Here is a 12206-nt window from a genome sequence, read left to right as displayed (position 1 = left end):
ATGTAAGAGCCCGGCTCTGAGCAGCACTGCTTCACTGAGAGTAGAGGGGGCCTGACCCTCAGTGCACTGCAGGTAAGAGCCCAGCTCGGAGCAGCACTGCTTCACTGGAGTAGAGGGGCTCAGACCTCAGTGCACTGCATGTAAGAGCCTGCCTCAGAGCAGCACTGCTTCACTGAGAGTAGAGGGGGCCTCACTCTCACCGCGGGGGTGGGGAGGGGGCGTCTCCTCACCTGGCCAGCGTTCTCATCTGTGGGTTCCTGCTCTCTGCATTGGGGGGGGGGGGGGCAGGAAGGGGTGAAATCACTCACGGATCAGTGTGTTTGTTGCCACCGGGGCAAATTAACCGTTTCAAGCCTCGGGGGCATCTTGAAGCGGGGGCCATTAGGACCAGAGAAAGGGGGAGCATTCTCCGATCCCCAGTCATGCCCTGCACTCCCAAAATAGTGGGGTCCCTCGCCCACGCTATCCGTGCAAGAGAAGGCGCCCCAGTTTACCCCAAAGTGGGGACTCCGTTCTACCCTCCTCGAACCAAGGGATCCCCCAGTCCAAGAAGAGGGTTCCCTCGCCCCCTCCTCTCAGGAGTTGGGGGCTCCGCCCCCTCCTCTCAGGAGTTGGGGTCCCCTCGCCCAATCCTCCTAAGGAGTTGGGGTCCCCTCGCCCCCTCCCCTCTAGAGTTGGGGTCCCCTCGCCCCCTCCTCTCAGGAGTTGGGGTCCCCTCGCCCCCTCCTCTCAGGAGTTGGGGTCCCCTCGCCCAATCCTCCTAAGGAGTTGGGGTCCCCTCGCCCTCACCCCTCCAGAGTTTGGGTCCCACATCCTTTCCCACCAGGGCCTGCCGCCGCCCCCCCCCCCCCGCCTCCCCCCTCCCCCCCGCCTCCCCCCTCCCCCTCTGTGAACAGCTGAGCCGTGCCGGGCTGTGCGCGCGGCGGGCGGGGCTGTCTCTGCCATTCAGCCAGAGCTGAGCTGAGCCCTCCCCTCCCCCGGGGCCGCGTCCGCTCCGCTCCCCTCCTCCACGGGCACAAAGCGCGACTCCTGCTCCGGAGCCGGCGGGGGCGAGTGCCAGGGAGAGTGCCCGGGAGCGCGCACACACTGCAGAACAGCGCAGGGGCCCCCGAAGTGTCCGGACCCCCGAAGGTTCCGACCCCCCAAGTGTCCGGCCCCCCGAAGTACCCCGGGCTCTCGGAACTGCCCCTGGAGTGCGCGGACTCTGCAGCAGGGCCCTCTGAAGGGCGCAAACACCCGGAGAACCTGCCCCGGACCGGGCCAAGTGCCCAGGAGAGTGCCCGGGAGAGCGCAAGCAACGCAGAAGTGAGCAGGACCCTCTGAACCGGACCCTGTGAAGGGCGCACACCCCAGGAGAACCTGCCCGGACCGGGGCAAGTGCCCGGGAGTGCGCAAACACCACAGAAGTGCCCCGGACCCCCAAAGTGCCCCAGGAGCGGCCGAACTGCCCCAGGCCTTTCGCTTTGCGCCAGGAGCCTGGACCTGTGTCGGGGCCCCTCTGACTTCGGGGGCCCTCGGCCTGTGTCGGGGCCGGCACTGGTTGCATCCTGCAAGAGCCCCCGGGCCGCCCCAGGGGGCCTCTACCTCGTGACAAGTGGGCTAAGGGGACCAGGAGGGCTCGAGGATCTTGGGGCCACAGGGGGGGGTGCAAAGACTTCACAGCGCGGAGGATCCAGCGGGGGCGGAGAGCGGAGGATTCGTGGATTTCGACTGCACCTGGATTTGCACGTTTTGGGGTTCCGGGCAGTGCGTGACATCGCGGGGTGCTGCGCGGGGTGCCGCGTGAGAACGCAGGGTGCTGCGTGACATCGCGGGGTGCCTCAGTGCCTGGAGTAAAGCCCCGAGTTCTGTCTCCCGTGGATTCGGAGCGGGTTTTCACGTTGTGGAAGTTTGTGGCTCCTGGAAAACAACGTCTGGAAGAACTTTGCAGCCAGGTAAGACCCCCCTCCCCCCACACACACACCCCACACACACACACGTGTTAAGGCCTGGGCAGAAAGGGCTCTGGCCCAGGGGCCCAGCCTTTCAGGGGGCCCTGATAGAACCACTTGCGTTCCGCAGAGTCTTTCCCTGATGACCGTGAATTATTCCTAAACAGGTTGTTTTAAATACCCCTTTCCTTTCATGCACTTGTAATGTGGGTTCTGTGTCATTGTCCAACACCCACTTAACAAAGTTTTTTTTATATCAAAACAGTGCCTCACAAATGCAAAATAGGAGAGGTGTAGAAAAGATTATTTGCGGTAATATTAGTGAGCTGTGTTCCAATACTGAAAAGATCACTATCCCTGAATATTAGATGTAAACAGATTTAGAATTTGGACAGGTGTGCGCGTGCAGTGCCAGTGACTGTCCGAAGAGGGCACGAAAGAGCTGAGACTTAATCATAAATTCAAAACTGCTCCAAACAGGGCCCCCAAAACACTTAAGATGTCCCTGCCCCACTCCCCCCCCCCCCCCATCTCACCTACACCTCACCCCTCAAGCCTACACCTATCCCCTGCACCTCACTCTTCTATCTCTACCTCCCCCTGCTTAATGTGACGCGTAACAAGAGCTCCCCTCTCGACAGCTGAGGATCCGGGTTCGAGTCCCGGCGTCGACTCATCAGCCTGTGATTCTGGACAGATCACCCGCTCTCCCCGAACCAAACACTGAGTGTGTCCTCGTGTCATGTACCCGGGGCTCATGTAAAGCGCCCCGAGGCCTCCGCCCTGTCTTGTGCGCGCTATAAAACTGCGGAAATAGAGAGAGACCTGAGGTGAGCAGAGCAGGGCGGGCGTGGCCAGCAGTGCAGGTGAGGGAGGGCAAGGGGGGGAAGGAGGTGAAGGGGGAGAGAGGTGAAGGGAGAGAGAACGGTGAAGGGGAGGAGAGGGAGAGCAGAGGAGGGGCCCGGAGGGGCCCTGAGGGAGAGCAGAGGAGGGGCCCCGAGGGAGAGCAGAGGAGGGGCCCCGAGGGAGAGCAGAGGAGGGGCCCGAGGGAGAGCAGAGGAGAGGAGGGTCCCTGAGGGAGATCAGAGGAGGGTCCCTGAGGGAGAGCAGAGGAGGGTCCTTGAGGGAGAGCAGAGGAGGGGCCCGGAGGGGCCCTGAGGGAGAGCAGAGGAGGGTCCCTGAGGGAGAGGAAGGGCCCTGAGGGAGAGTGAGGAGGGACCCTGAGGGAGAGGAGGGGCCCTGAGGGAGCTGTTCAGGCAGGTCTCCGGCGCAAGCGCTGAACCCCCTGAGTTGTATTAAAGTGCAGCCGTCAGTGGCCCAGGTGTCATGGCCGCCTCTTGAGGTGTGCAGAGGCCCCGCCCTGTAAGTTCTCTCGGGTGGCTCAGAGTTTACATTATTTTATTCTTTACACATTTGGTGTCTTCGGTAACAGTCCCCACCCCAGCCTGGGAGGGGGGTGGAGGGGGGGCTCTGACGCTGGGGTTTGTAGGCCTCCATATATGTGCACTTTTTAGCCACCCAGCCATGGGCCCGTCCTACAAATGCAAACAGAACTGTTGAGGGACAGAATTACAGAACAATGTCATACATTCACCCCAGTACAGAGATCTGGGCCTAAATCCATCTTTTTTTGCTCACCATGGCATTCCAGTTTGGACCCAGCCATATGCAAATCAGTCTTGAACCTGCGCCCAATGGGAATAGTCCAGTCCGGACTGCCAAGCCAGGTCCTCCCTGGATTGAAAACAAGCATTTTATGACCAGTTTCGGGCTTTCAGCCGTCTTCAGCCAGGATAGCTTGATTCCAGTGGCATAGTGGAGAAGTGTGGCTCACGGTGTAGAGCAGGCAGACCCGGAAGCTGAGGTCAGACCCGGGACCAGGGTTCAATTCCCGACGCGGCAGGGTCTTGAGCTCAAATGTCCACGGACTCGATAATTCTCGCTTCGGTGCCTGCTCTAATCATGGGTTCTCACTCTGCAACTCTGGGCATTAAGCTTGCTTAATCTCCACAACGGCCCCCTGCGGCGGGATGCCTGGCTTTCACCTTGGGGATGCCCTGTAGGGGCTATCTCACAGGGAAAAGCCAGGACGGGTTCCCAAGGCAAGCGCCGGGAAACCTCCGGGTAGCTGTGCGCTCAATAAATGCAATAATAATAATAATAGTGAGCACACAACTCGCGTCTGAGCATACCCATCCCACTCGGGGTGACAAATGCAAAAACAACAGTTGATGGACAGAATGCAGAACAATGTCATACATTCACCCCAGTTCAGAGATCTGGGCCTAAATCCATTGTTTTTGGCTCACCATGGCATTCCAGTTTGGTCCCAGCCATATGTCAATCAGTCTTGACTCTGTGCCCAATGGGAACAGTCCAGCCCGAACTGCCAAGCCAGGTCTTCCCTGAACCGGAAACAAGCATCCTCGGGCTGGTTTCGGGGCATCACCCCTCATCAGCCAGGATAGCTTGACTTTGAATGAACTTCATGCCATTGAATTCAAACTAGCCTGGCTGATGAAAGGTGAAACCTCAAACCCGGTCCCAGGATGCTTGTTTCCGGTTCAGGGAGGACCTGGCCAGTCAGTTCGGGCTGGACTGTTCCCATTGGGCACAGGGTCAATACTGATTTGTATATGGGTGGGTCTGAACTGGGGTGGCAAAGTACGATGGTGAATTCAACCCAGATCTGTAATGTCTGAAAAGTTTCAGTGATCCGTCCGACATACCCTTGCGTCCACCCCCAGGGGTACGCCGGACAGGCCATTGCGACATATCCCTAGTTACCTGCAGACTAGGGTTCGGGGGGGGGGGGTTCTCTCAGCAGGGCTGGCTGCTATGGCCTAGCAAGCACAGTTACTTGGTGCTGGTTGAACACTTCTGCCAGGGCTGAGACCAGTATCCAGGGCCCGAGAGGGAGCTTTTCACTGTAACGAAGATCTGCGTGCGGCCTGAAGCTGGTGCTTCTAGCCACCCCATAGTGTGCAGGTATGTGAAGGTCACGATGACATCCAAGGGCATTCTTGCAATGTATGGGGTGAGCCTAGGAAGTGCACATGTGTACGTCATTTCACACACCTCACGGGGTGGGGTCGGCGTCCTCTGCCCCTCCCCCACCCTGGAGTGACCTCACTTACCTGCCCCATGTCTGCTGCTCCGCTGTTCATCAGTTAAGGGCAAAGCCACATGGTTAGACTTCTTGGGGGGACTGGGTGAGGGTAGGGGGTACCTATATCCTCCATCACACACGGACGTACTCAGAACAAGGTGTGCCTCCATGACAGGGAAACACATCTCCGCTGGTTATTCCCAGAAGTGCTGGGACAGATTAAAGCCCAGCAGGAAGGGTCGTCAGTTCTGGAAACAGCAGGTCTGCACTGTGGTGCCTTGGTCCCTAATTGGGGGTCTTTGACCATTTGTACCTCCAGTGAGCAGCAACTAGTGCTCTCTTCACCTCGCCTGCAGCGGACACTGCCCCGTCTTTAGGTCTCGCCTGTGACAGCTCATGCACTTGCGAGAGATATTGTATACAAGCAGGGCTTGCAGCCAGCCCATTGCTTAACATTTGTTGGCTTCATTGTCACTCTGATTTGCTGGCTTCTAATTGGCCTGCGAGTGCCGGTTTCTCTTCCTCTTCTTTCAGCTGGAGCATGGACCTAGTACTGATTGCTTCAGCTTGATTGTTGTGGTTCTGCAGATCGTGCTGTGACTGAGGAACTACTTTTATTTTGTATTCTTTCCTGTTGTCCTCTTGCCGTTTGTAGCCTTGTTTTACTCTGCCACACGCACTTCACAGCTGCCCTTTTCTCATTTGAAATGGATGTTTATTATGATGAAATGTGTTATCGGCTTCCAAATACACTTTCACCGCCAAGCGGGTCCCTGGCAAGTCCTAGGACTCTAGAGTGGGGCCACTTGCCAGTACCAGTACTCCAGAGAGGGGCTACCTAACCACTACCCCACAGTGGCACCACCTGCCAGTACCGGTACCCCAGAGCGCTGCCACCTGGCCAGTCCCAGTACTCCAGAGAGGGGCTACCTAACCACTACCCCACAGTGGCACCACCTGCCAGTACCGGTACCCCAGAGCGCTGCCACCTGGCCAGTCCCAGTACTCCAGAGAGGGGCTACCTAACCACTACCCCACAGTGGCACCACCTGCCAGTACCGGTACCCCAGAGCAGTGCCACCTACCAGTACTACAGAGTGGAACCCGTGTCCGGGCCCCAGAGATGGCCGCCTCGGCAGAGTGTGCTCCTTTATTCATGGTGTCCTTACAAGGCACCCCCCACAGACACAGCTTGCCGCAAACCCCACTATGAATAGTCACTCTTTAGGGTGTGTGAGATCACCTCAGGGGTGGGATAGGGTCAGAGGGTATGGAAGAGTATTACGGTTGTCTCATGTCTGAAGTTTCACCCCCCCCCCCCCCACCTGTAGACCCCCCACTCCTGGGTCATGGCATTCAGAGGAGGTGTCACTCTCTCTTTTGAGTGTTTTCAAACACTTCTACCCCCCACACACCTTATCAACACAGCACATGACAAAACCATGACAAGGCCGTGCAGCAAAGGTGAGCACACCCGCCCTTGTAGCACGCCCGCCCTTGGAGCACGCCCGCCCGAGGAGCACACCCGCGAGAGGAGCACACCCACCCGAGGGGCACACCCGCCTGAGGAGCACACCCGGCCGAGAAGCACACCCGGCCGAGGAGCACACCCGCCAGAGGAGCGCACCCGGCCGAGGAGCACACCCGCCTGAGGAGCACACCCGGCCGAGGAGCACACCCGGCCGAGGAGCACACCCGGCCGAGGAGCACACCTGGCCAAGAAGCCCACCCGCCAGAGGAGCACACCCGGCCGTGGAGCACACCCGCCAGAGGAGCGCACCCGCCAGAGGAGCACACCCGCCAGAGGAGCACACCCGGCCGAGGAGCACACCCGCCAGAGGAGCGCACCCGGCCGAGGAGCGCACCCGCCCGAGGAGCACACCCGGCCGAGGAGCACACCCGCCAGAGGAGCACATCCGCCAGAGGAGCACACCCGCCAGAGGAGCACACCCGGCCGAGGAGCACACCCGCCAGAGGAGCACACCCGCCAGAGGAGCACACCCGGCCGAGGAGCACACCCAGCCGAGGAGCACACCCGCCAGAGGAGCGCACTCGGCCGAGGAGCACACCCGGCTGAGGAGCACACCCGGCCGAGGAGCACACCCGCCCGAGGAGCACACCCGCCAGAGGAGCACACCCGCCAGAGGAGCGCACCCGGCCGAGGAGCACACCCGCCCGAGGAGCACTGCAGTGAGGTGTTGAGAGAGTCGTACTATTGTCAAGCCGCACTTGTCCACTGCATGAAATAAACTGTGCTCGCCAGTTCATGTTTGCAAGTGGCAACAGAACTATAGAAACATCCCAACTACACAAGACGATCTTCTCCAACATGCTAAGCAATCTGCGTACCAAGGGGCCATGTTTGGGGTCGGACTTTAGTGCCCATGCAAGAACTGCCAAATGTAACTGATCGGGCTGGAAGCAGATTGATGGAGGAATGGTAACACTTGGTAAAAACCATCCCGGAGGCATCAGAGGCATCGAAGGCTAGGGAGTCATCGGAGGCATCGAAGGCATGGAAGGCATCGGAGGCATCGAAGGCATCGGAGGCATCGGAGTCATCGGAGGCATCGAAGGCATCGGAGTCATCGGAGGCATCGAAGGCATAGGAGGCATCGGAGGCATCGAAGGCATCGAAGGCTCGGAGGCATCGGAGGCATCAAAGGCATCAAAGGCATCAAAGGCATCGGAGTCATCGAAGGCATCGGAGGCATCGGAGGCATCGGAGGCATCGGAGGCATCGAAGGCATCGGAGGCATCGGAGGCATCGAAGGCATCGGAAGCATCGAAGGCATCGAAGGCATCAAAGGCATCGGAGACATCGAAGGCATCGGAGGCATCGAAGGCATCGGAGGCATCGGAGGCATCGGAGGCATCGGAGTCATCGGAGTCATCGGAGGCATCGGAGTCATCGGAGGCATCGAAGGCATCGGAGGCATCGAAGGCATCGGAGGCATCGGAGGCATCAAAGGCATCGAAGGCATCGGAGTCATCGAAGGCATCGGAGTCATCGAAGGCATCGGAGGCATCGGAGGCATCGGAGGCATCGAAGGCATCGGAGGCATCGAAGGCATCGGAGGCATCGAAGGCATCGGAAGCATCGAAGGCATCGGAGGCATCAAAGGCATCGGAGACATCGAAGGCATCGGAGGCATCGAAGGCATCGGAGGCATCGAAGGCATGCACAGAAATGACTTGTTGTGGGTGCAAAAGGCCATGCTCAAAGGCGAGCCTCCCGTGCACCACCCTTTGCTTTTGCAGCGAAACTTACCTAGATTAAGACAGTATACATACGAATCATCGTTCTTTCATACTATAGAAATGTTATTAGGGTTTAATATAGTCTTGTATTGTTTAATTACAATGAGGATACAAATGATACAGATTATAAGTTTACTTTCGCTACAGTGAGTCTTACTTAAGTTATTCCTGGCGTCCTTATAGGTGGCCATTTTGGATTTATATGAATGATGCCACAGTCTAGATCCAACGTGGGCATGGACATGACGTGTATGCACATGTACACATTAACTTTTGAGCCGAATTTGACACAAATCGGAAGATTTAAAATGGTTTGATATTTGTCGGCCATTCTGGACTTCGATTAGACTGTATGGCGTCGTACACGTCTATATGACGTCAGAGATAAGATGCGCGTGGGGTCTCACTCTTATATGATTACTATTACAAAGACGATTGTCTGTACCAACTTTCAGCTTTCTATCACAGGCTTTACAGCTGTACTATTGGTCTCTCTGCGTGGGGGAGAAGGTGACACGTGCACCTTTGAAGGTCGGGTCTGCCTATAGCACCTTGTGCACCACTGAGCCGGGCTTCTGTACGGGCGCTTTCAGTGTAAACACAACACTGACTGACCCCACTGGTCAGGCCTACACTCTGCGCACACCAGCACATAATGTGCACCAGCCCCGGTCTAAAACACTGTCTACCATGACGGTGCACGGGTGCACAGGCGCACCAATACTCACACACATCAATCAATCAATAAAGGAATTAATCAGGGAGTTTTAAGAATGCTACTTACCCCTGAGGGTCTCAAGGTGCTGGGGGGTGGGGGGGCAGCTTTGATCAGTCGAAGATCGAGGTCTTGAGGGTCTTTCTATAGATGTGCAGGGTGGGGTGCGAGGGGGACCCCGAGATCCAGGGGCCCCTGGCACTGTGCACGGGCAGCAGGCCCCTAGCCTGAATGCCGCTTTGGGGATGCGGGCCCTCAGGAACAGCCTACACCCCAGACCAGTGGTGTAACAATAGTCCCCCACAGCCCTGAGGTGCGGGGGGACCCCGAGATCCAGGGCCCACGCTTAATTTGAGCCTGTGGTTTCCGGTGCTCGTCACCAGCACTTAATGGTAATGTCAACACCCGCGCTTGTGACAGTCTGCCACAAGGTGGCGCTGTCTGGCTAATTCAAAGATGACCAGAACAACACTTAATTACTAATCCAATATACATAAAAAAATTACTATTGCCTGCCGCTCAAGCCATTCTTATTGCTTTGGGGGCTGAAATAGTCTGAATTGTCACACGTCACATTTGTCGGAGTGTGATGGTTGGTAGTTGTGCTGTTACTGTCATTGGCAGCGCTGCAGTGGCCTCCTGACAAGAGCCCTGACATTTATTTTTTTACAAATTAAGTACTTTCCGGCTCCCCCCACCCCTGCACTGCGCACGGCCCCCTAGCCTGAGAGCACCTGACTGGGTCCGGAGCGTGGGGGGCCCCTTCATGTACTTTGCTGGAGGGGTCCCTCAAATTTCGTTGCCCCTCTGCACCAGAGTCCTGGCACTGCCAATCTGTGAATTTAGAGCGCATTGGAAGACAGATCTGCCAGCCCCCCGCAGTGCAGCCGGGGCTCACACCCGGAAACAGCGACTCGTGTATGATGGTGCGGCCCCGCACGGTTACCCCAAATACGCCTCTTCTTAAGCCCAATATTCCCGCAGCACCGCCTCAGAACTGGCAAGGAGGCCGTGTGTCATGTTTACACGTGTGTGGTCCCTACACAGCCAGCAGCATTTGGGACCTTCACGCAACAACACGATAGTTGCTGCGGGAGCAGAGCGCGCAATCCCTGAGCCTCGGAAGGGGAACCTTTACGCATGAACGTTTACGCATGAACATTTACGCATGAACGTTTACTGCTTGCACGTTAACACGATAGGGGACAGAAGGCAGAAGCTGTTTCCATGTAGACTTTTACTTGGCTTTTTCTTGTGTGCCTCAGTTACAGCAGTGCTTAATTTGTCGAATATTAAGTGCCAGGGTTCTGACAGCTTGCATCGCCCTGGTCATCTTTGCCAAAACAACTCCTAACCCTCTCTCGCCTGCAAGTGCGACAGTTCAGATGATTCCAGGCCCCCAAAGCAAACGGACTGGCCGGGGAGGCGGGCACTAGTTATTGTTTAATGTATATTGTTTTCCTAAACAACTGTTATAATGCTAATCTCTACATTACATGAGCAGCGCCGCCTTGTGGCAGACTGCCCTAAGTGTGGTGATGGCAATTAAGTGCCGGTGCTCAGCACCGGAAAGCTTCGGCTCAAATTAAGGACGGAGTTAAAGTGAGATATAGTCTATTTCCGTAAGGACAAAATGTCTCAATGTGAAAGCATGGATTCCCACCGCAACACTTTTAATGTATGTGAAGATTTCTTCGACCCCTCTGATGGACGTTATAGATGATTGATCGCCACATATGACGCTCTTAAGGCATGGGCGCCCTGACAGGTGGCACCACTGACGTATACATTGCTTTAAAAGGCCGATATGGGGTCCCGGCAGCACATTGCACTTTTCACAAAACTGCCCTGCACTTTCGGTGAAAGCGCGTCCCCATGCTGTGGATCACGGTCAGTTCTTTCTATATTTGTTTCAACCAGATGTACTGGGAATGGCTTTTTCATGTATTGTGACGATATTGTGAAGATTTTAAAGTACCTAACAATAAACCGTTACACTCTACAGTGCTTTTATTTTGATTCGACAATAGCACTCTTCATACGGACTTTAGTATTTATTAATGTTGATAACCCTCCCTAGGACGTCCTAACGTCTGCGCGGATACTTCGTCGGGGGTGAAATTAGAATCAAACCAGGAGCGTTGTCCCAGGATTCCCGGAGGCCAGTCACCTGGAGCCTAGACCTGGGGCGGGGCCACGGTGCCGCTTTATGCAGCAGTAAGTGCTTGTTTGTCACAGGAACCTTCAAGGCATGTGTTGCGTACGGCTGGAAATACAGCAACATTTGTTGACATATCTAAAGTAAAAACCACACCACAGCGTGCACAATGCAACATAACAACACAACTAAAACAGAACATGGCATACCAGGATACAATAGTCAAGCAGAATGTGACACAACGACCACAGTAAAATACAACATCACATTGCAATAATTCAGCAAACAACACACAATGTAGCACCAAAGGTAACGGAACACACCACCTCATCGCAAAACTGCACAGTGTAGCACCAAAGGTAACAGAAAGCACCACCTCATTGCAAAACAACACACAATGTAGCACCAAAGGTAACGGAACACACCACCTCATCGCAAAACTGCACAGTGTAGCACCAAAGGTAACAGAAAGCACCACCTCATTGCAAAACAACACACAATGTAGCACCAAAGGTAACGGAACACACCACCTCATCGCAAAACTGCACAGTGTAGCACCAAAGGTAACAGAACACACCACCTCATTGCAAAACAACACACAATGTAGCACCAAAGGTAACAGAACACACCATCATCGCAAAACTGCACACAATGTAGCACCAAAGGTAACAGAACACACCATCTCATTGCAAAACATCACACAATGTAGCACCAAAGGTAACAGAACACACCACCTCATTGCAAAACTGCACAGTGTAGCACCAAAGGTAACAGAAAGCACCACCTCATTGCAAAACAACACACAATGTAGCACCAAAGGTAACAGAACACACCACCTCATTGCAAAACAACACACAATGTAGCACCAAAGGTAACAGAATACACCATCTCATTGCAAAACATCACACAATGTAGCACCAAAGGTAACAGAACACACCACCTCATCGCAAAACTGCACACAGTGTAGCACCAAAGGTAACAGAACACACCACCTCATTGCAAAACAACACACAATGTAGCACCAAAGGTAAC

General features: G+C 55.6%; 1 protein-coding gene across 1 annotated transcript in view; it reads left to right on the top strand.

Annotated features, from left to right (window-relative positions):
- The first annotated feature begins 1006 nt into the window (after positions 1-1006).
- Positions 1007-12206, top strand: part of DDR1 (discoidin domain receptor tyrosine kinase 1) — a 286593-nt gene continuing 275393 nt past the window's right edge. Inside the window, exon 1 of the mRNA XM_086920718.1 lies at positions 1007-1934. The gene's annotated coding sequence lies outside the window, so the exon portion shown is untranslated. The remainder of the gene's footprint in view (positions 1935-12206) is intronic.

Source organism: Lissotriton vulgaris, chromosome 5 (genome assembly GCF_964263255.1).
Source record: "Lissotriton vulgaris chromosome 5, aLisVul1.2, whole genome shotgun sequence".
In the NCBI taxonomy this organism is placed as follows: domain Eukaryota; kingdom Metazoa; phylum Chordata; class Amphibia; order Caudata; family Salamandridae; genus Lissotriton; species Lissotriton vulgaris.
The sequence above is the reverse complement of the archived record's forward strand: the minus strand, read 5'-3'. Positions and strand labels throughout refer to the sequence as shown.